The following is a 21,060-nucleotide window of genomic DNA, read 5'->3' as shown; positions in this document are numbered from 1 at the left end:
GAAAAAACTAAAATAATCGCAAGTGAGAAATTATTACCAGCGGTAAGAAATCGCGTGGCTATTAACTAACAATAAACGACTTGGAAGATACTCGCGAAAGAGTATAAAGAAAATAATGCGAATTGAATAGATTAAAAAAAATAAGAAATAAATTTGAAAAAAGGTAAAAATACCGTTACACACTTTGGTATACGTCTATACGTATATACCTGTATAGCACATACACGCGAGAGGGAAATAAATTGTATTACATCAGGATCAAAGGATACTACGGCAGCCAGCGACCGCTGGAAGAGGAGGCGAAGGGGGGTGAGGACGCAGAGGCGGAGGCGGCAGCGACGAGGGGGAGGCGCGAAGGAGAAGGAGGAGGCGGGGGTGGAAGAGGGGGAGGTGGCGGAGGAGCCATGCCGCCCGGGCGAGCTTGCTTTGAGCCCCCCAGGATTCTTGCGCTACCCCCGGTTCCCCGTTACTCGAAAATACTAACCTACCACCTATAAGGTAAGACCTCGTCTCCCCCGGGTGTATTGAATTTTTATTGGCGAGGGGAAAAAACGGTACAAAAATTGGAAACATCGGAATAGAGGATATTCTGAGATGCGAGAATTTACTCCGTGAATTGTGAAAATGCAGAAAGTCGTCGTGATGTCGATAAGTCAGAATGTAGACAATTCGAAGTAAAAAAAGCGAAAATGTGAAAGCAGTCTGTTATGTAGAAAAATCGAACTGTCTTAGAAAGCCAAAATCTAGAATCGTTCTTTACTTTGACCTGTCCATGAATATGTAAAAACTGTCATTCCTTTGAAAACTCGATATTTTTACCCTTCTGTTTTACAGTCTCTCCGCATATTTACCATCACCCAAATAACTACAACAGTGACTTGAAAAAAAAGAACGGGTGAAAGTCGAAAAGTAGAATGGCCACACAATCTAAAGTTCAGAAAAGCTTTATAAATACATATATATTTGGTAGAATCTTCAAATGCAGAAAGTCGAGGGATACAAATGTTGAAACATAGTATTACAAAAATCGTAGAAATGAATGTAGAATATGGTGTTCATCATTTTGGTCATTTAACAATTTTCTTTAATCTTACCCCAGAAATATGTTTATATTATACAAAAAAAATTCCTGCCAAATATGAATATTTCTGAATAATATTAACACGCATCACCAAGTGATTGAAATTTGATGTGTAAAATACATAAAAATTTTCGATGTTTATTCATTATTTTTTATTCAATCATAAATTGAAATGGGTTGAGAAAATTAATTTGAAGCTTGGGAACAATGTTTATACTTCCAATTAGACTTAGGAATAATAATATTTCGAATGACCGCACGTATTTCATAGAAAACGACACTCGATTAAAACGTAAAAATTATGATTTGTGAAATATAGGAGAGCTTCGAGATTCAACGTATTATTTATGCACTTCATTATAATAATTTGATATAATGTTTTTATCATAACGTATCGTAGGAAATAACGTCGAATTCAAATATAACGACAAAAACGGTGATAGGGGGATGGGGTAAATTGAGCCCCCTAAGAAACAAGCACCAACCATTGCTTTTAAAAGTCATTTTTCAGGTCGGTCATTGTTCCCGACATTCCGACTTTCCTTGTAATTACTGTCACAGTAATATCAAATATTCATTTGGTAACTCAAAATAATTCAAAATAGTGAACAAAACTACAATCATTGGCTATTGTTCCTTAGGACCTTCCACCTCTCGCCCCTTTTTACCCTTTCATTTGAGTTCAATGTTATTTTCTTGAGTACGTTGCAATAAAAACATTATATCAAATTAATATAATATATCACATAAATGATACATTGAAACTAAAAGATCTCTTATATTTCACAAAGCCATGATTTTTACGGTTTTATTGAGTGTCATCACTTGTTCCAAATTTTTTTGTCCTTACATTTATTTGGAAGTATAAACATTGTTTTCAAGCATCAATATACTTTTATAATCTATTTTAATTTATGATAAATAATATTAATCAAAGAACATCGTAAATTTCAATATATTCTGCATTTAAAATTACCCGGAAACGTTCAGATTTGGTAGGACATTTTTTTCGATAACATGAACATATTTCTGGGGTAAAATTGAAAAAATTCCCAAATTATCAAAATAACGGTCACCATTATGTAGAAGTCCGGAAAAATACAAAAATGTGGGTAAAAACATAGAAACCAAAATACAGAATCCTAAGAATAAATATAGAAATGTAGAAAAATGTTGAAATTCGGCTGATTTTACAATTCGGCTTCGTAAATTTTACCATTATACATCTTAAATTTCTATGAATTGTAGATTTTTGCCTTTCTAAGCATTCTGTATTGTAATCGATTTATCATGTGGCTATTTTACTTTTTCACCCCCTTCAAAGAAATACAATTGACTGATGGTAGAAAAAATTGGAAACCCGTAAAGCATTAAAAAGGTTCGGCAAGCCTAAAAGCTAGGCAAACCATCGAAAGTATTTTAGTCTCAAAGAAACGTGACATGATTAAGTTCAAAATTTTTATTTATCTCGACAGCGAATAAACTGCGTCAACATGTATGGCGCAGTCGGTTCAGAATGACGATATTGGTATACCGATCAGAAGCGATCTTCGACATGGGATTGGGGTAAAGAAAAACAGCCGAGACACAAGAAGTACCTAAGTAGAGAAATAAGAAAAAAGTCAAAAACAAAATTGGTAATCTCATTTTCACGGTCGGTTAATTTTGTCCCGTCCCTCTTGATCTGGAACGTTAGACGCTAAGTACATATTATACGTCGTGAATCGAAAAACGACAAAACTTTCAATCCTGTAAGTATAAGTAACAAACAAAATTTTAATGCTCTCATTATATACCACTTTCCGTTTCTCTTTGGTAAAAGGAATCGATGATTGTTATGGTTTAAAGAGGTATCAAGCAGAAAAAGAAAATAACAATAATAATAAATTGGTGAACCGAAGGTTCAAGAGGTACGATTGAACCCGATGGAGTTAAATCCAACTATAACGACCTGTCCTTGGAAAGGTGAAAATGTCTAAGCTCCCGAATTCGAAGTCCAAAATCCCGGGCATCAGAAATATTCAATATCGTAACGTAATTTGATAGTTTTTTTAAATTTTGATAATTTATGAACGATTCTGTTCGTGCGTGAGATTGTATGACAAACAACAGGACTTGGGGCTGAGACCCTTTCGAGGTTACTCTTAATTGCAAAACTTTCTCTACTCGAGCTTACAGATTTCACAATTTTCTGTTCACATTCACGTAAGCATAGATTCCTCGAACAAAATCTAACTCAATTTACGCGAGTTCAAGTTGCCAACTTTAATTTTTCAGTATCGAGTTTTTACAGCGTTTATTACAATATCCCTAGAATCCCAAAGTCGATATTGCACAAGCATCCCAAACTCCAATAATATAATATCACAGTTTGACACCGTCGTAAAATGCCTCTATATAACAGCCACAGACAGATAGACAAGCATAAATCGTAATACTCTGTCTGAAAAATGGTGCATCGTATGGCATAAAATATGCATGAATATAATAATATAACGCGCAAAACGCTTTTGCGGTATACATTATACGTGTGTGTATATGCATATACAAGATACGTAACACGCGTGTGAATGCGGTGAACGGTATGCGGCTGTTCACGTAATATCCCATCACGTTTCCCTCGGCTTTATTTACACACATTCAAGTATATATCCGAGGCATATAGAGCTGGGTAAATAGATTATGCATACCTATATATAAGACCAAACGACGTACAGTGCGGATATTTGCGTTGCATCGTATTACAAAACTAATTTCCTAAATCCTTTTCGTTTTGATTTATTCATTCCCTTACTTTTGTTCAACAACTCTGCTCTGTCCATCTACGAAAAGGATTGTAATTACAATGGTAATGATAAGAACGACGATAATGACGATATTTCGCTTACCCAAAAGTCGAAATTCCGCATAATTCCAAGCAGCGAGTAAGCACGCTAGATCCAACGTGGTACGCATGTTCAGATGTACACCGTTACATACGTATTATCTACATGTAATATGTATAATAGGGGTGGCCCAATGCTGGCCCCGTACTTCTGCGCCAGTCGCGCATATTCGTCGGCGTGGCCGAGGTACATCGACCCTGACTCTGCGTCACTATCTGGCATTGTTGTGAACTCTGCGTGGTTATTGCGGAATGGGAATGGAAAGGGAGGATGAGGATGACGATCAGAACAAGGGTGGGCGGGAATAGGCAAGGAACAGTTCGCTCGTTTGACGCATTACATACACGTAGGCTTGGTGAAGAATGTGTGTGTAATGTGTTCACGATAATGTATAACATCAATAATTTCTAACCACTCGGTTCCTTCGGGATGAGAATGGAACAAATACAAAAAAAAAAGCAGATGTATACCAATCATTCATGCAATTTTGCAAAATGATTAGTATTTGAATTTGATGTACAATAAAGTGAGTCACGTTCGATTAATTGCACTAACTTGCAGTTGGTATTTTATCCACAGTTGTGTAAATCTCTGGGCGCGGAGACAGAATGAAAGAAAACGAAGGACATTTTGGAATAATGCTAAAGAAAACTGTGAAACACACGTAGAATTGAAACTTGGAACAAAAGGTTCAACAAGAAGACCAAGAAGAAAAGAAATAAAGCAAACGAGAACAATTGGTATTATAAGAAAAGTAATTAAAAAAATTAATGTATAATCGATATTAATATGTATAATTCATAAATAAGATGAACTGTACGTATTATTATGAATTTATTTTGTCTTACTTTGTTGTTTGCGATTATTTATAGCTTAGGAATAGTTTTTTGTTAAATCGAATTTGAGACTTATTATTTTTATACCAATTTTATGAGAAACGCTAAATTTTTACACCTGCGATTGATGTTCTTACTCAACACTGTCCACCTTATATTTACCACTAATATTTATTCCCAAACTAATTTTTTCCCAACCCGAACCGTCAATGAATATTTTAACATAAACATTTTGATTGCTTGTACTTGATTTTCGAAATAATCAAATTAGGATAATCAAAAGCTGATCCAATATGCTTATAAAAACATAAATTCCCCATATTCAAATTCACCGCGTAAATTCGAATGAATGTGCAAGCCTCGTTTAGCGTGCGAGGCATCAGTAGAGGATCCGGAATTAGTCAGACGCGCCAATAGTGGAATAAATTAAGCCGAGACTTGGCCATGAAGCGCTAGGCGAGCAATGAGAACCCACACTGGCGGCGGCGCAAGCGCAAGTGATGTGAGCCGATTAAGTCAGACACGCAGAGCCGTATAAACAGCGCGAATGCAGAACTTATAAGGAAGGTATCTCGGGTCGATCTCTCCGATTTGATTTCTTTTCTAATTTGTTACAGTAGACTAAAAACAAAGCGACGCGTATTTATTTTTTCTTATCTGCCATGAAACAGTTTAAGGGGGTGAAACGACCCTCCAAAGTAAAGCATGTCGACGGGCGATTTGGCAGTTTCATCCACAAGAACACAACATTTATCAACTAATCCTACTGGAAAATTTTTCTCATAACGAGAAAAGAAAAATGCAATTTTCTTAAGTAAAAAAAAAAAAATATATATACTACTGCAAAATCGCCCCTCGCTATGCCGTATTTTGGAGAGTGGTTTCACCCCCTTTAAAGTGTTTAATGGCAGACACAAAAAATTCGTGTCGCTTAGTTTTTAGTCTAATGTAACATATTACAAAAGAAATCCAATCGGAGAGATTGACCTGAGATACCTTCCTTGTTAGTAGAAAAAGCCGTTCGTCGTCAGCACCGCAGTTCCGCGGCGCTCGGCAGTCAGACAAACGCCTCAATTTGTTCAAAGCTTGCATCGAGGTTCGTATTAAATATTAGAAATTGTGGGTATTATCGATTATTAGTTTTTGGTGTTATGCATTTATTAAAAAAAAAATTAGACTCTCATGAATGTATCTTCATCCTGTACATAATTCGAATTTCTAATCACGTCAGCAAATTGAACTTCGAATAGAAATTTTTTCATTCCATATCAAATTTGGTATCGTTGGTTCTAAATTAGCACAAGAGTGAAAATCAAGTTATGCATATAATATTGGCGTATATTAATATATGAGGTAAATAAACTACGAAATGTGAAATCGGGTGCAATCAATATTCCAAAAAACACACGAATTTCAGTGAAATTTCTATAAAAAATTAATTTTGACGATTCAATATAATATAGAAATATTTCCGAACGGTTCGACATCAGTTACAGTTTTGTACGTACATGTACGTTATATACAAAGAGGAATGTCTATACATCTACACCCGCAGTAAACGTAAATCCTAAGATAGAATTGGGATTTGTTCCTTTGTTTTTTTTCCTTATGTTTTTCTTTTATTTATATTTTTTTTCTCTTTGTCTTCTCAACAGCATCCACACATCGTTATTGCGCGGCCATACTATAAGCTTTTGTGGAAACGGTTTCCTGTTCCGACGTCTTCTCCGTTTTGTTTGTGTTCTTTTTTTTTCTCTCAGTTTTTGTTTTTCCTCTTACACTTTTCCTATTTCTTCGTACATTTTGGCAGCGATTCAAGGACGTTAATGCCTGTCGAAGCCGAACGGATGCAGCGGAACTTGAATCGTACCGGTCACGACGACAAATTCTTTCTGAGTGACTAAATTTCCATTTTTCTGTAGACGTGAAGAAATTTACCGATGAAGAATGATTTCATTTCTTATCATTTTCCTGCTATTGTTCTTCTTGCTCTGGATTAACAAATGCTTACATCCTCTTTACCTTGCATTGAGGTTGTGACTTACACCTCTTGTTTGAATAATTGCGCACAAAATCGTCCCCAATTTGATTTTAAATCATTTTCATATAGCCGCCATCGCACCAAATAGAAAATGGGTGCTGTAACCGCAAGAGTGCATTTAAATGGGTTCTTTTGCTTAAAATGTAGCCGTGGATCTGTGGAAGGCGAGGCGACAGAATGTATAACAGGAATACATCTATAGGAAATAGATAACCGCCGGCTAACGACAGCCAAAAAGAGTATGAGAGAGGGTAAGAATCAGACAAATATGCCCAGCGTCCTGCAATGACGCACTCGCGGATGTTTGCCGCGGTTGAAAATGCATTGTGTCTGACCGACTCTGCATTCTCAGTCGTCTCGAACGACGTCGAAACGTCGTTATTATTTTAAGTAGGTAACCAGAGTTTGGCAAGCCCGATGCACTTCCAAACGCTTTTCGAGAAGAATCGCAGTTTGCTGCTCAGAAATCAGTCGAAAAAAATGTATCAGTAATCGAATGTCCTCTTATTGGATATATTTTCACCCAAGTTATATCTTCAAACTTGTTCCAAATCATTCAAAAATAATGTGTCTGAAATTCTAACCCCCTTCATCCACGGAATTGAAATTTTTATTGTGTATCAGGAAATATAAATACTTCGTGACTAAATATTTTCTTTTTCTCGTCATTTTTGAGTATTATTTTCATCGCAATATAAGATGGTGAGGCGAAAAAAAATCTTTAGTTGTCAACCGTATAAATTTTTCACTAAAAGCCATTCGAATTTCCCGATATGAAAATTTTTCATGCTTGGGAATCAACCCTAAATAGGAAAAATTCAAACTGCTTCCCACACGAGTTCTGATTGATGCAAGGGCTTAAAAATTTGGAAGTATTATTTTTCATCGATTTTGAACAGATTTAAGGGTCGAAGGGTGAAAATTTCTTCGAACCTAGATTAAGGATCAATCTAACACACAGTAATGATTTTATTGTGAAGAAAAGAAGCGAAAAAGGATGAGAGGAAGAATCACGAGAAACCGAAGGGAGGAAAGGGGGGGTGATGTTGAAACTGTGCGCAAAAGAGTTTCGCAGTGAGGGACGGGGATGAAGATAGAGAAAAAAGAGAGAGCAGGGAAGAGACTGAAACTGAACAAGTCGGATGCCAGGGATCGATAAGCCCCCTTCGTCCCTACAACACCCCTCTCCAAAAACTCGTCCCTGATCCCTTATAACGATGCTTGGTCGTTCAGGCGGCACGTGCACCGCGACGTCGACGAATCCCGTCCCCGGCCCATACTCAAGCTATTTCAACGGCAACATTTGCTAAGTAGTAACGAATTTAGACGCGGCGTGGCGTCAGCGCAGTTTGAGGAAATTGAAAGAAAAATTTATTTTCTCAGTGAGGGACAGAGAGAAAAAAAAAAAATTGAGAAAGAGAAGAAACTCAGGGGGAAAAATTCTTCGTCAGATAATTTCAGACCTGGATTTAATCAGGGTGAAAAACTTTTCTTTCATTTCTTAGTATCTATTTTCACTTTTTGATTTGTTCGATTATTTATGAATAAATCTTATTTCTCCGATCAAGTTCTATCATGGATCAAATATATTGCAGTTGAGAAGATATGTGGATAAATTTATTGGATTCAACGTTCATTGAGTAAAAAACATTGAGGATATAAGAAAACATTAAATTTTTTTATTTTCCATATTATAAGAAAATTTTAAAACCTTAGAACTTTTCCACATAATTCTGAAACCTGTAAAAGAATTGTTGAAATAAGATAATACTGAGAATTTTGATGAAGCTTTTAGAAAAAAGGCAAAAATGTACCAGTTACTCGACTCGATGTTTTTTGTTACTTACATTCATTTTTCATTTTCAATTTTGATTCCGGTTCGTTCTCTGTTAACGTTGCTTCACGAAATAGTGATAATAATTATTATCAGAATGGTTATTATGCCTATACCGGGGTAATAGTATAAACGAGTAATTTGAACGCGACGTTAATTGCGTTGATTGTAAGTTTTAGTGGTGCAGAGAGGGGATGGAACACAGGGTGCGGAGTGTAGTTTTAGCGGCGTCTCCGCAATAAGTAGCTGCACGTTATATGTATATATATATACATATATATGACGCATGTATATAGGTGGGTATATCTTACAAGACTGTAGGTATACGTATAATTTGACACGGAATCAGAGAAGGAACACCCATTACCCTCTGCGACGAGATTCTCTGGGGGTGAAACCAACGACCATGTACGTATATAAATGGATACATACATACATACTACGTGTGTAATACTACGTACCCATGGATATACGTATTATAGACTAGGCTCTACCTAACCCTGCCAATTAGAAGACGATATCAGTTTCTTTGCTTCCTCTAATTTCAGATCAGGGATCAAAATCTTCGAGCTTGCGAGTTTTTACTTGCCGCTCCTGACGTTACTCGATTTCACATTCAAGAAGCAAACACTGAATTCGTGGAATGTGCTCAATAACGAAATTAATCAATTTTATTTACGAATGAGAAAAATGTATGTACAATTTTTAAATATTTTCCTCAAAGATATCATTCTATCATACTTATTAAGCGTTGAAGTCATCATGAGGTCAGAGAAAAAAATTGGAATTTATTGAACGATATGTACGAATATGAAGAACGGAACGAAGAGATACGAAGTACAAGAAAATTCAAAGCTTCGCTTGTGAAGTAGTAAACTTCATGTTACACATCCGCGTGTTCAGTTGCGGTTGAATCACGAATAAAAACTTTACTTCCCGGGAAATGAATTTGAAAGCTTCGGATTTTGCGGAGTGATTAGAATTTTGACATTTTTACGACTTTGTCAATGCGTGGATACGCGAAATCGTGACAGCAAAAAATAATTAAAATTGCCGTATAGAAAACTCGAAAAAACTCGAAAGCTTCCAAACAATTCGTTTCCAAAGTCCCGTGCTGTTCCTGAACGAATCTCGGTCTTTCTGCTGAATTCAACCTTACAAGTCATGTTTCGAGGTTCAAGGAAGCCGCTGAGATTCCGGAAAAGAAGCTTGCAAGCTGCGTACGAAATTCAGTTTTTCGCATGGATTGGTACACACTTCGCTCTGCTATCTCAACGCCGGAATTTTCGTCACAGAGGAGAATTTGCGAGGTGACCGGACGTCCGGGTCAGCTGGAGAATGTCTCCACTAACTCCGAGATGAAGAGCATAGCGTCCCGTTTTGGGAGAGCCCGGTGTCGTCCACTAATTACAACACCCTGGACGATGGCCTAGGTTCAGGACGACCCCGCAAGCTCGTTTACCCTTTGGGGCCCCCGGCACGAAGGGGGCATAAATTATGGCGCCCCGTACAGCCGATGAACATCTGCAAAACTCGGTCGCGCACGTCGTTCTCGTTTCGAGATCCAGTATCACAGATGATCCCGGAGATATCCTTGCTGCAGGATACGCTTCTTCAACATCCAAACTTGAATTATTAATAACACCAGCCAGCTCAGCTCCTCAAAAATCCAGAACCACTTTGACGTTTGCGTCGGGGCTTAAGTCAAAATGCCTTTTAGAGTTTCGGTAAATTGTGGAATGCAAGTTCGGATGGAAACGGAATCGCGAAAACTGAAAAAGAAGCTCTGAAATTGTTCGGACATGTGTGATTTTCAAGAGAAAAATGTTTGAGACGTTTCCGAAAATTCGTTGAAATGCTTGGAGCTTGAAGAAACATTCGTATTTTGTTGAAACTTATAATTTTGGAAGTGGGTCAATCTTCAAAATTTCAAGGATTCTGGTGGCTCGAGATGATTCTTAGAACCACGTAGCAATAAAAGAAGTCGGGAATAATTCAATATTGAGTTAGAATTTGACAGTCGTGAAGGCTCGAAAAAAGTCCATTTGGTTATCTGAAAAACGTCCAGTTGCGTTTCATTTTCAGCATCGAATGCACGAGACATCCTATGAAAGAATCAAAATGGATGTACACATATATTTGCGGAAACATTTCTCACTTCGAAAGCTTAAGCTTCACGAATTTCGAATGTCACGACGAATCGAAAGGTTTGCCATAGTGAGGGCTATGTGGTCAGATAAAAACCTTGTTGGAAAATTAAATATTCACGGTGCATATTCTCTTTTCAAAAAATCTCCATATATTGTAAACCTTCACTCGATTTTCGAACGATAAATTCGGTTTTAAGAAATTTTTCATCGATACCACAAGTGAAGTTTTTCAAATTTTGAAACTCTCGCGAAATGCAAACTAATTGTCAGTGTTATCAATCCCTCTCCAAGAAGAATTGAACAGTCTAGGGGGGCAAAAAGTTGGAAAGACAAGCAGATAAATATGTTAAGGCCCAAATTTGAATAGCAGTTGATACGTGAGAAAAACTTAAAGGGATGTTAAAAATTCGTGGTTGAAATTCGCGAGGTGATAAAGGGTCAGAAGGACGTCGTGTGCGTATGTGTGTGTGTGTGTGTGTAAATATGCGGGAAATGAGCTGTGAAGGTGAACATCGAGCTGCTTAAGCCTCCTAGAAAATTTTAATTGCAAGGCGGTAAAGTTATTTCACAAGTCTTCTGCAAGTCGACGCGACGAGACGCTACGCGGGGGTTGTAAGGCCGCGAGGAGGAGGGTGAGGGTTGGCTTTGCGGTAGTTGAGAAAGAGAACGCGTTGCGGCCGACCCTCAAACCCAGCGTGACTCTTGGCCGCTTCTGCCGCCGCCGCTGCTACTTTAATTTAGGCGTCCCTCCGGCTCCGCAGATATTTTCTCATTTCGCCCTTAATTCACTGCCTTTACAGCTCTTCCTTGGCTTTCGTTGCAAGACTCAAGTTCGCATGGTTTTTACTACAGGCCGGTTGCGTAGCTGGGGCTACACATGCGGCGCGAGAGCGAGAGACAGAGAGAGAGAGAGAGGGGGGGGGGGGGGGGGGGGGGGGAGTCAGCGTCGCGACGCCCGAGGGCTAATTACAGGCCAGGCTTGTTTTAACGGTCCTCATTTGAATAAGAGTCAACGTGACCCGCACGCCCTGCACTATACATATATATATACCTTACACCCTCTCTCTCTCTCTCATTTTCTTTTCCTCTCTCTTTTGCCTAGAGAAACTGAAACGCCCAACACGAACTGGCCCCGCAGTGCGTTATGTTAAAACACGGACTGGCAAAAGTACGAGGAACTTTTTTCTCTGCTTTACTGTTCTTTTCTTTTTCATATTCTGTAGCTACTTTTTTTCTGTGGATATGTATTAGGATGCATATAACTCGTTCCGCATAACTTGACCCTTACTTACGATCATTACTGTGGGTATGTCAACGATGCGATAGACGAGATATCAGATATTTCGAGACAGGGAGTCTAAAATTCACAATTTTGCATTATCTGTTAATCGATGCCGAGATAAATTTTCGTATAAAGTAGTATAAACCATTCATCAAACACTTTTTCGCTCGATTTTCACCTTCCATTAAAGCTTGAGATCACGATAATTCCAATTTCCAGATTTCACCGCCATTGAATTCTTTTCGGTATTCGATTACTTCAATGGTCGACAAAAAATGTCCAATGCGTAGCGAAGTATCAATTCAGCATAGTTCAATCTTGGGACCTCGTCAAAGCTCTGAATCTCATTTTTTAAAGAAGCTAGCTTTTCTCAGTATGTAAATTATCTTATATGTTATATATTTGATTGTATTAAAAATATTAAATACAAGTACAGAAATCATTTGAGAAATTTTATATGGAGTGGATCAGTTCTCAAAAAAGCTTTGACTTTTTCCGTTAACGACGGATATTGATTAATTAATGTGAAAGTTAAAGTCGGTCAAATTTCAAATTTCTTTTTCTACTCGATCCTTTTCTTTCACCATTCGAAGGTACGTCACGTGTATTATGAATGGAAATGCGTGAATGCGGTGCGGGGAAACGATATTGAGGTATGCAAATCCAGGCAAATACTCAGAGAGTCGGCTCTGCGAGGTCGGTCTTTCCTTGGCTTTTCCACGTTTCGTATCATCTCATTCCATGGAAACTTAACCCGAGGAAAAACGAAGAGAAAGAGAAATGAGGGAAATAAAAAGAAGAGGAAAAAAAAATCCAGGAGCCGTAACGCGCAGGTAATTTAATCAGAGCAAAGAACTGATTCCGCAAGACTCTCGCAGGAAATTAGTTACAATAATATGATATTGGTGTACCGATGCATGTATCTGAGTGTCGATTTTCTTATTAATTTTTTTCCTCTTCCTTTGATCTCAGAAGCGGAAGAGGAAGAAATTTTTTTCCTACGTTTACCGTTTCCGAGATTAGCTGGGATGTATTGATACACAGGTGATATGATAAAAGGGGCTTGTCAAACATTTTACGTCGTCCTTTTCACCGTACCCTCACCTCTTGACTCCGGAGAGGGTCTTTTAATGGGATGAGAGAGAGAGAGGGGAATTGAAAAAAGAAAGAAAAAAATCCCTGTCAACATTTCGAGGTAGTTAGGAGCGCCGATCGAGGTACCTGAAGGTTATAGTGGGCCCACTCGAATCGCGTCGAGCCGTTGACAAGGAGTTTGCGGATTGAAGAAGGTTTCAAATTGGCTGCTGCGCTGCTCACGCCGAGCTGTTGCAGGAAAGGAGGGGTGAAAACTGAAGTGGCTTAAATCTGAATTGCCGTTTATAAAATTCAGCTAATTTCGCGCCCTTATCTTTCTCTCTCTCTCTTTCACCTTTAACCTCGCGCGATCCTAACGCCCGGCTTCCATTCTCACGTTCAATTTTTCCCCCAATCTTAGCGGACTTTTTGCCCCGTTTACAGCCGGACCAGCATCCACATTGGACCCAGATATCCTCATTCATTCTCGGCCGGATAACCCGGGGGCATCTCAGTCGGGACGCGGGAATTCTAGAGGTTAAGAAGCGCTGGAACGACGAAGCGTATAAAGCACAAGTCGACCGGATACAAGAGCACCAGCCGTCGCTCGTTCAGACGTGAAAATCCGGTGCCAAGCCGAAAGCGTCCGGAGAACGATCGATGAGTCTTTTCAGATCTCGAGGAGCGATGCAAGTGCATCTTGTCCACCCTGCAAGCTCTATATTCCCCGAAAGCGTTTCCCGATCTCCAGTTTTAACTTTTCGCCCTGAACCTGAAATTTGGTTCACGAAATTCTGCGAGAATCGCGTTTATGCATATGAAGAGAAAAATGAGAAATTCATGAAAGCACTACGGCGATTCTTGGACCCGATTTTTCACAGGCTGCATATCGTCAGAGGGCTGCCAGGTTCTTTTTTCGTTGAGCATAGAAGACGTGGAATCTCATCGTTCGATCCGGGGTGTCCTTGTTCAAATTGAACTCGGTTCGGTGCCCAATAGAAGGAGATTGCTCAACAAAGCGAATAACTCTTTCAGAGGGCGGAGATGAATCGAATTCGGTGAATCGAACTGGGAATAGAGAGAAAAATGAAAATTAAAAAAGATTGATCTGTAAAATTTGCTGTTTTAAATTAAATTCCAAAATCTTTGGATGGCATTTTTTAAGGAAAACCACACACCTCGACCCAACGAGTTCAGTTCTTCTGAACCGGAGTGTCGAGGCAGGTATATGTCGAAAGTTTAGTGCTTTGAGTCAGGAATGAATAATTTAGAGAGCTTCAAGGGCAACACCGTGCCGACTAAAAGTTGGATGAACGATTTCAGCGTTTCCCCAAAGCGCAAGGCGCGAGCCCCGCTGATGTAATTGTAGCATGATTCCCGGAATCACGAAAAGACCTGGAGAATCGGAGGTCGGGTGTGAAAAGATGATATCGGAGGCAGGCGGTGAGCGAACCTCGTCGATATGCAGATGACGAAAAGGGAATATAAAGTGACCCGGAGCCAATTCAGCCCTCGCCTCGACCCTGGACCCCGGAATATTGAATCGCCGAGTCCCGCGGCCGCCTCCTACCATCGGCTAAAAGCTGCCGGTTCTTCCGCGGCCCGAATCCGACTTCCGCTCTTCAATCGGAATATTCAATGACGCCCTGCAGCTGCGCCCGCAGAGATCGAGAAAAGTGGTGACAGCGGTGGGACGCGACGAGACACCATGCGTCTCCCGGCCCGCCGAGCGAAGGCCACGCCGGCTAGGGGAAACCGGACGAAGAGCTCCCGGGAAGTCAGGGACCCGTGGTTCGAGAGCAGAGACTGCGTGGGGTAGTAGCTTCGCTATCGATCCCAAACGCACCACGCGTCTCGGGTAGGTAGGTAGGTTAAAGCTACCGGCAGCGGTCCCCGACGAGCTTGCTAGACCTACGAGAGGTGGTGCGAGCCTTTCTCTCTCCCTCTTTATCTCTCTCCCTCTATCTAAGTGTTAAAGCGGATATGTAAGACGTTCGCGGCCTTTGATTCCCAATTATTCAACCCTTGAGGCATAATCGCGACGCCTTCATCCGGTGCATCAACGAAATCCTTGGATGGAATTTTCCTCGGTATCATGATCCGAAGTTCTCCAAACTCACTGAGAGGAAAATCTTGAACATGGAACAGTGCGTTCGTTTTTTTGTTTAATTCGTTATTACACTTTGTAATTATATGTGTAAATACTGAATGAAGTAAATATGATGGCTCGGAAACTTTGCTGACGATTCTATGCATGAGCAAACTTTAACAGTGTGAATAATTTTCGCAATTTCTTCCTTTTCGGAAGCTTGGTTCAGAGAGATTTCTTCCATGACTGGTTGGAGAGCTCGAATTACATCATAATACAAGTTACAAAATTTAAAATGATTCGTGATTTTTTTCTGGAATACGCACACCATGGATAACAGATCGACAATATTCAGAGCCTCGTGGGTTGTTTCACTTCAGAATTGTGGTTCGAAGGGCTTTGTTTCACAATTGACTTGCGAGCTGAAATTTCATCGTAATAAGAATTACAAAATTGTAAAGGATACCCAACTTTTTTCTGGAATATAAATACCTTGGATAACACATTATTACACAGGCTATTGTGCATGGTGTTTTTTTCCAATGGGTTTCTGCGACCTTTCAAGAGAAATACAATGAAGTGCTGAAGTGCAGATGGGGGTAGTTTTTCCACAATGAATAAGTCATCGTATCGACACAAGTTTAGAGTTGTAGAAACGATGGAGAGGCCGAGTATCAGAGTATCGTACACCTGTTTGCCGGCCGCGACGGGGCTGGCCCTGACCTAGGATCCGGGAGGCCAGAGCCTGGTAACCATGGGAACCGCAACCCTCACCTGGGTAAGGTATAAACGGGAAAAAAGCTCACCGGGAGTAACACCGGGAGTAGGTACTTCTCCCTTCTCCAGCGTTCTCCCCTTATTCCGCTTTCCAGTATTCTCGTTCTGTCTCTCCTTCTTCCTTCCCCCCCCCCCCCCCCCCCCCCCTACCCATTTGGCTCACTCTCTCCCTCTTCCGAGTCTCTCCATTCCGCCCTGCCCTTCCCCCTCACTACACCAAGGTTACTCGGTTAAGCGATTGCCCACGAGGGTTATCCTCACACGCGTTCGGCCATCGATCTCTGATCCGTTCGGTCAGTAGGAATGACACCGGCTTCTGCCATGGCTCTGATTTTCCTGGAATTTCCGGCATCCCCCTAGAGAAAACTGCATCGCACCATTTGGGTTCTAGGTAATAGTGGTAACGAAAGTATACGAAAGCTACTGATTAACCACACACTAGCTTCCAGGTTATAGCATCTCCACTTAGGAACCATATGGTTGATTTTGCATTTCTTTTCTGAGTATCCTGAAGATTAATGACAATGAAATGATCTCATGGAGAGACATCTGACCTTCAATTTTGGACTTCTTTTGGTTTCCAGCTTTGCTGGTCATTCCTTTTCGAAACTACATCGCACAGTTCAATGTCGGAAACTAATAGAAACGAAAGTCTACCGTGGCTACCGATTGACTGTAGTCGCAGATTTCCAGTCTACTTTCTTTTAACTACATTTTTGCTGAGGAACCACACAGTTGCTTTTATTTTTTAAGTGTCTTGAATGGATGTCGTCATCGAGGAATGATCTTACTTTCAAGTCAACTTTTCTTCGCTTTTTCAGCTTACCTGGTATTTCTCTTATGAGGGTGTATGGCACTGTTTAGTGTTTAGATACAAAAGAAAACAGACATCCGTAGTAAAAGCTTGACATTAAAGGACACTTGCATGAATTTTTGAATTTGTAACAAATTTTTCACGACCTCCTTTTTTTCTAAGCGAAACTAGAGCGCTCCGTTTGGTTTTCAGATACTAACAGAAATAAAGGTGTACCATAGCTACTGAGTGACCAGAAACTAGCTTCCAGTCTGCCTTTCTTTAGCTATATTCTAGCATTTTAAATCACGCACTATACAGTTTAATTTCCATTTTGAGTATCCTTAAGGTGAGAATGTTTTCTTTAAGAGCATCTCAAATTTTCAGCTTTCCTGACGATGGCTTTTATGAAACTGCAGGCTAAGGTTTGATTTTCAGGCACCAATAAAAGGAAATATTTAAAAAATGTCTTAATCCAGAAGATCCTGCTCTGATCGAGTGACGATCAGGAACCTCTACAGGCTTTAAATTTTGTCAGTCTTCTCAGCTTTCTTTATCTTCTCACTGTACGGAGAAACTGCAGGATATAGTCGTCCGACACTTGAAGCCTTAGGGAAATTTGAGTAACGGTGTTTCTTTAATCGTGCCAGAGTCGTTACGGAAAGCGTTATACAACCTCTTTCTACCGTTCTGCGCACCGTACATACCATCTGCACTGCAGGAACGACGAGCTCTACAAGCATTCAAGTAGGCTAATAAACCGTGCTAATAAAGCTGAAACCATATCCATCGTCGCCCTTCTCGAGCGGTGACGAAACAGGTCCGTTTGCCGTTTCCTTCTTTAATTCGTAAGTTAAATTCCAACTACTCTAATTCGCCAAATATAATAATTTTACGTCTATTAAATCACCTCGCAATTTTTATCGTTTCGACATTGTTTCGATTTTATTCAAATGAGCGTGAAGTTAATTTCTTCACTGAACGCTCCGATTTTTGCAATATCAATTATTCTGTGTACAACGGGAAATGGATTAACCAATTAACCGAGTTCTCAATCCCACCAGAATCGGAACTTTAACCTGACCTTGGCTTTGGGCTCGCATACAACTTCAAAAATTAAAATATTTCGTAAGGCATCGGCGCAAAGGAAAATGATATTTTTTCCAGTATCAATTTTCAGCGGGGTGAAAACCTGAATCGATCTTTCCCAATTTTAATATCAAACTTTTATTTGATGTATGCATTTTATCTTTCGCCTCTGCTAGCTATTTTTATTATTCTCAACCAGACTCGTTCTGGACACAAATATAAATACTGCATTGCCGTAGAAATTTATTTGGCAAACCAGCCAGGTGATTTTTACGTACCTTTGGAGTATGTATCTAAGTTTTCTCACGTTCGTTCGGATTTGGGCTATTCAATTCATACCGTGAGATAAAAATTGAACGACGAGGTTTTGAAAAAAGAAAACGGACATTTCAAATCTATGGGTAAGCGAAAAATCGTGATCGACGATTAAAATCTATTTTCTTCACTTTTCTGAATGAGCATTTATCGTCTGGATCGTAAAAACACGGTGTTCAAAAATATTTTTCGCGTGATAATTTTTCTGGCTGTGAAAACACGTTGCCGCCCAGATACGAGAGCAAAATAGAGGTTATAATAATCCGAGAAGGTCTTTGAAGATGCACGTCGTTGTGGTTGGTGACCGTTTCGGTTATTTTTGGCCGTTGTCGCCCCTCGGCTCTTATTCCAAGCGTTTCTATAGCTATATTGAATAATATTTGGTGCGTATTCACGCCCGTCTATTTTGACACTTAATTTCGCAATGAATTTCGAAAACTGACCTCTCTATCTCCTTTTTTTTTACTCTTCTTTTTCCATATTTCACGGATGCCGTTAATGTCTGACACGTGGCCAGCTGACCAGCACGTGGATAGAGTTGACTCGAAAACTAGGAAAAAAATAAAAACAGGCGGAGGAGATGCTTCTGACCGAACGGAGACGACGACAGTACAAAACGGAGACCGAGACCGTCGAGATTCTCGTCTCTTTTAAGAGCGTCGTTTGCAGTTTGCAAAGGTTCACATAAAATTCACGCGGATATCGGCATTTCCATCCAAGAATAACCATCTCATCTACTACTGATCAACCCGCGAGTGCATAAATGATAGAGTAACAGAATTTGAATTTAGCGGATAAGACGAAAAAGAATTATTTAAAACGGAGTTTGATAATTTCGATAAAAATGTGCCGAAAAATGGACGAAATTAAGTTCAAGCTCAAGTGAGGCTTGCAACGTACAGGACTTTTGTTATTCCTAAGATAGAAGAGTAAGAAGAATAAGAAGCAAGGATAAAGAAGAAAAAGGTTGACTTTGTGAAGGGTAGATATACATAAATTACGCTGGAGAAAATTTTTCTTTACAAATTTCTCTAACTCACAGCCGCTTAAATGATAAATTACCGTGAGAAAAGAAGAAGAGGTTTTTTTGAAGAACAATCTAGAAGAAATGGTGAGTAAAATAGAAAAAAAAAGAACACGAAAAAAAATAAAAACGCACCCGCGATTGTTTCTAGAGAAGAATAATCAACTAAGGCAACGATGACAACTTAATTCTTCTAGAGTTTCTCAGCTCCTTTCATTCTCTCGTTGACAAGAGCTTTTTCCGTTTTCTCAACTTTGTAATTTTCATTTTTGCGACTTTTGCTTGCTCACGGTAATTCGTATGGGAGAAATATGAATGATTTTTTGATAATTTTGATTTTTCTCACGTTTTTGTTTTTCTATGTTCTCAAAGTTTTTGTTAGTGACACGTCTATTCAATTTTGTGTATATTTCCAGTCAAAAAAATCTCTTCCTCTGTGAATTTGTTAATATGCGTACGAGAAAATGATACAAAAAACGTGTGAAAAAAAATAATTTAACGACGCACAAAAAACCGATCACGTAATAGGATAGTAGCCACGTGCAAATAGATCAGCTTTGCACCTCCCTGGTTCACATGAATATTAAACGCATGTCTATACGCTATAAATACACACGACGGACTGTATAGAGCATTCCATGCTAATTCAACCAACGTTTTCAACCCTGACCATCCAGTATTTGCTCCATGTTTTCCTACACACCATACATTATATATACAATATATACATATAACATATATTCCTTAGTATAAATCGTACGCACACATGTCACATCGCACTTAATTCTTTATTATTCACGATGAATTTTTCTTTGCCTCAAAATTTGCTTCTGAACGCGCATTTACCTTTGAACTCAATTATTCACTCAATCACTATTCAAGCAACGCGATGTTTTCTCTTTTGTTTCATTTTTTTTTTTTTTTTTTCTCTACGTTAATTTTTTCAATTTTTTTCCCCGCCTTTCTGCACACTCTACAGGCTCATCGTTATTAATTCGCCGCCCCGAGTGAAAAGTACTATACAACCCCACTTAAGTAGTTTACGTGTGTTTCACATATACCTACACATATATAGATATACGATATACCTATGCACGTATATAATATGTATACATACACACACACGTAGACGCGTACACATTAATTTATGCACACACACACACACACACACACACACATGTCATATATATACATATATATACCTTTGTATATACACAGTTTAGTCAGCAGGTTTGAAGAGACTGATAATTAATGATACGTCAGATATGGCTGGCGCGCTCAAGCTCTATATATGTATATAGGTATAAACACGTACACGTTAAATTATATAATATGTATGTGTATGTGTGTAGCCGACTAAGGTGCGTCCCTGCAGTGTCATCGTTCATCTTCACAGTCACCAAATTTCGCCGTCGTACCGCCACTTTATTATGTCTGCGTATATATAAATGTATATAATCTACCTATATTGTACGTACCTGAGGAACGAAATCAGGTTGAGTCAATTTCAAACCCCGACACCAAAACCACCCTTGTCAATTTTATCACCCCTTAAAAACCTGAACCATATCCGTTTAAGCTGTTGGGTATTTTTTATCCACTTCGTGCATTCTTTTTCTGTTACAATTGCGATGATATTCTTTTGTTTTAAAAGTGTTTTGACTATTGTCAAGGCGATGTAAGATATTCCTACATTTGTTGGATTAGAATTTTCAGACGAGAACTAAAAACCAAATGAGAAATAAGAGCACCGTATAATCATGTGATGAATATTTGAATTAGTGAAAAAT

At 39.2% G+C, this 21,060-nt stretch overlaps 1 protein-coding gene across 7 annotated transcripts in view; it reads left to right on the top strand.

The window, feature by feature from the left end:
* The first annotated feature begins 389 nt into the window (after positions 1-389).
* The window catches only part of LOC124218815 (inactive dipeptidyl peptidase 10), a 39,836-nt gene continuing 19,165 nt past the window's right edge, over positions 390-21,060 (top strand). For 2 of the 7 annotated variants that reach the window (XM_046625654.2, XM_046625647.2), the window contains exon 1: positions 18,845-19,357. The gene's annotated coding sequence lies outside the window, so the exon portion shown is untranslated. Of the gene's footprint in view, positions 499-18,844; positions 19,358-21,060 lie in introns of those variants that run through there. The other 5 variants (XM_046625652.2, XM_046625650.2, XM_046625649.2 and 2 more) reach the window with 5 other exon arrangements.

The sequence above is a fragment of the Neodiprion pinetum genome, chromosome 5 (genome assembly GCF_021155775.2).
Source record: "Neodiprion pinetum isolate iyNeoPine1 chromosome 5, iyNeoPine1.2, whole genome shotgun sequence".
Lineage (NCBI taxonomy): Eukaryota > Metazoa > Arthropoda > Insecta > Hymenoptera > Diprionidae > Neodiprion > Neodiprion pinetum.
This window is presented reverse-complemented; position numbering and strand designations above follow the sequence as displayed.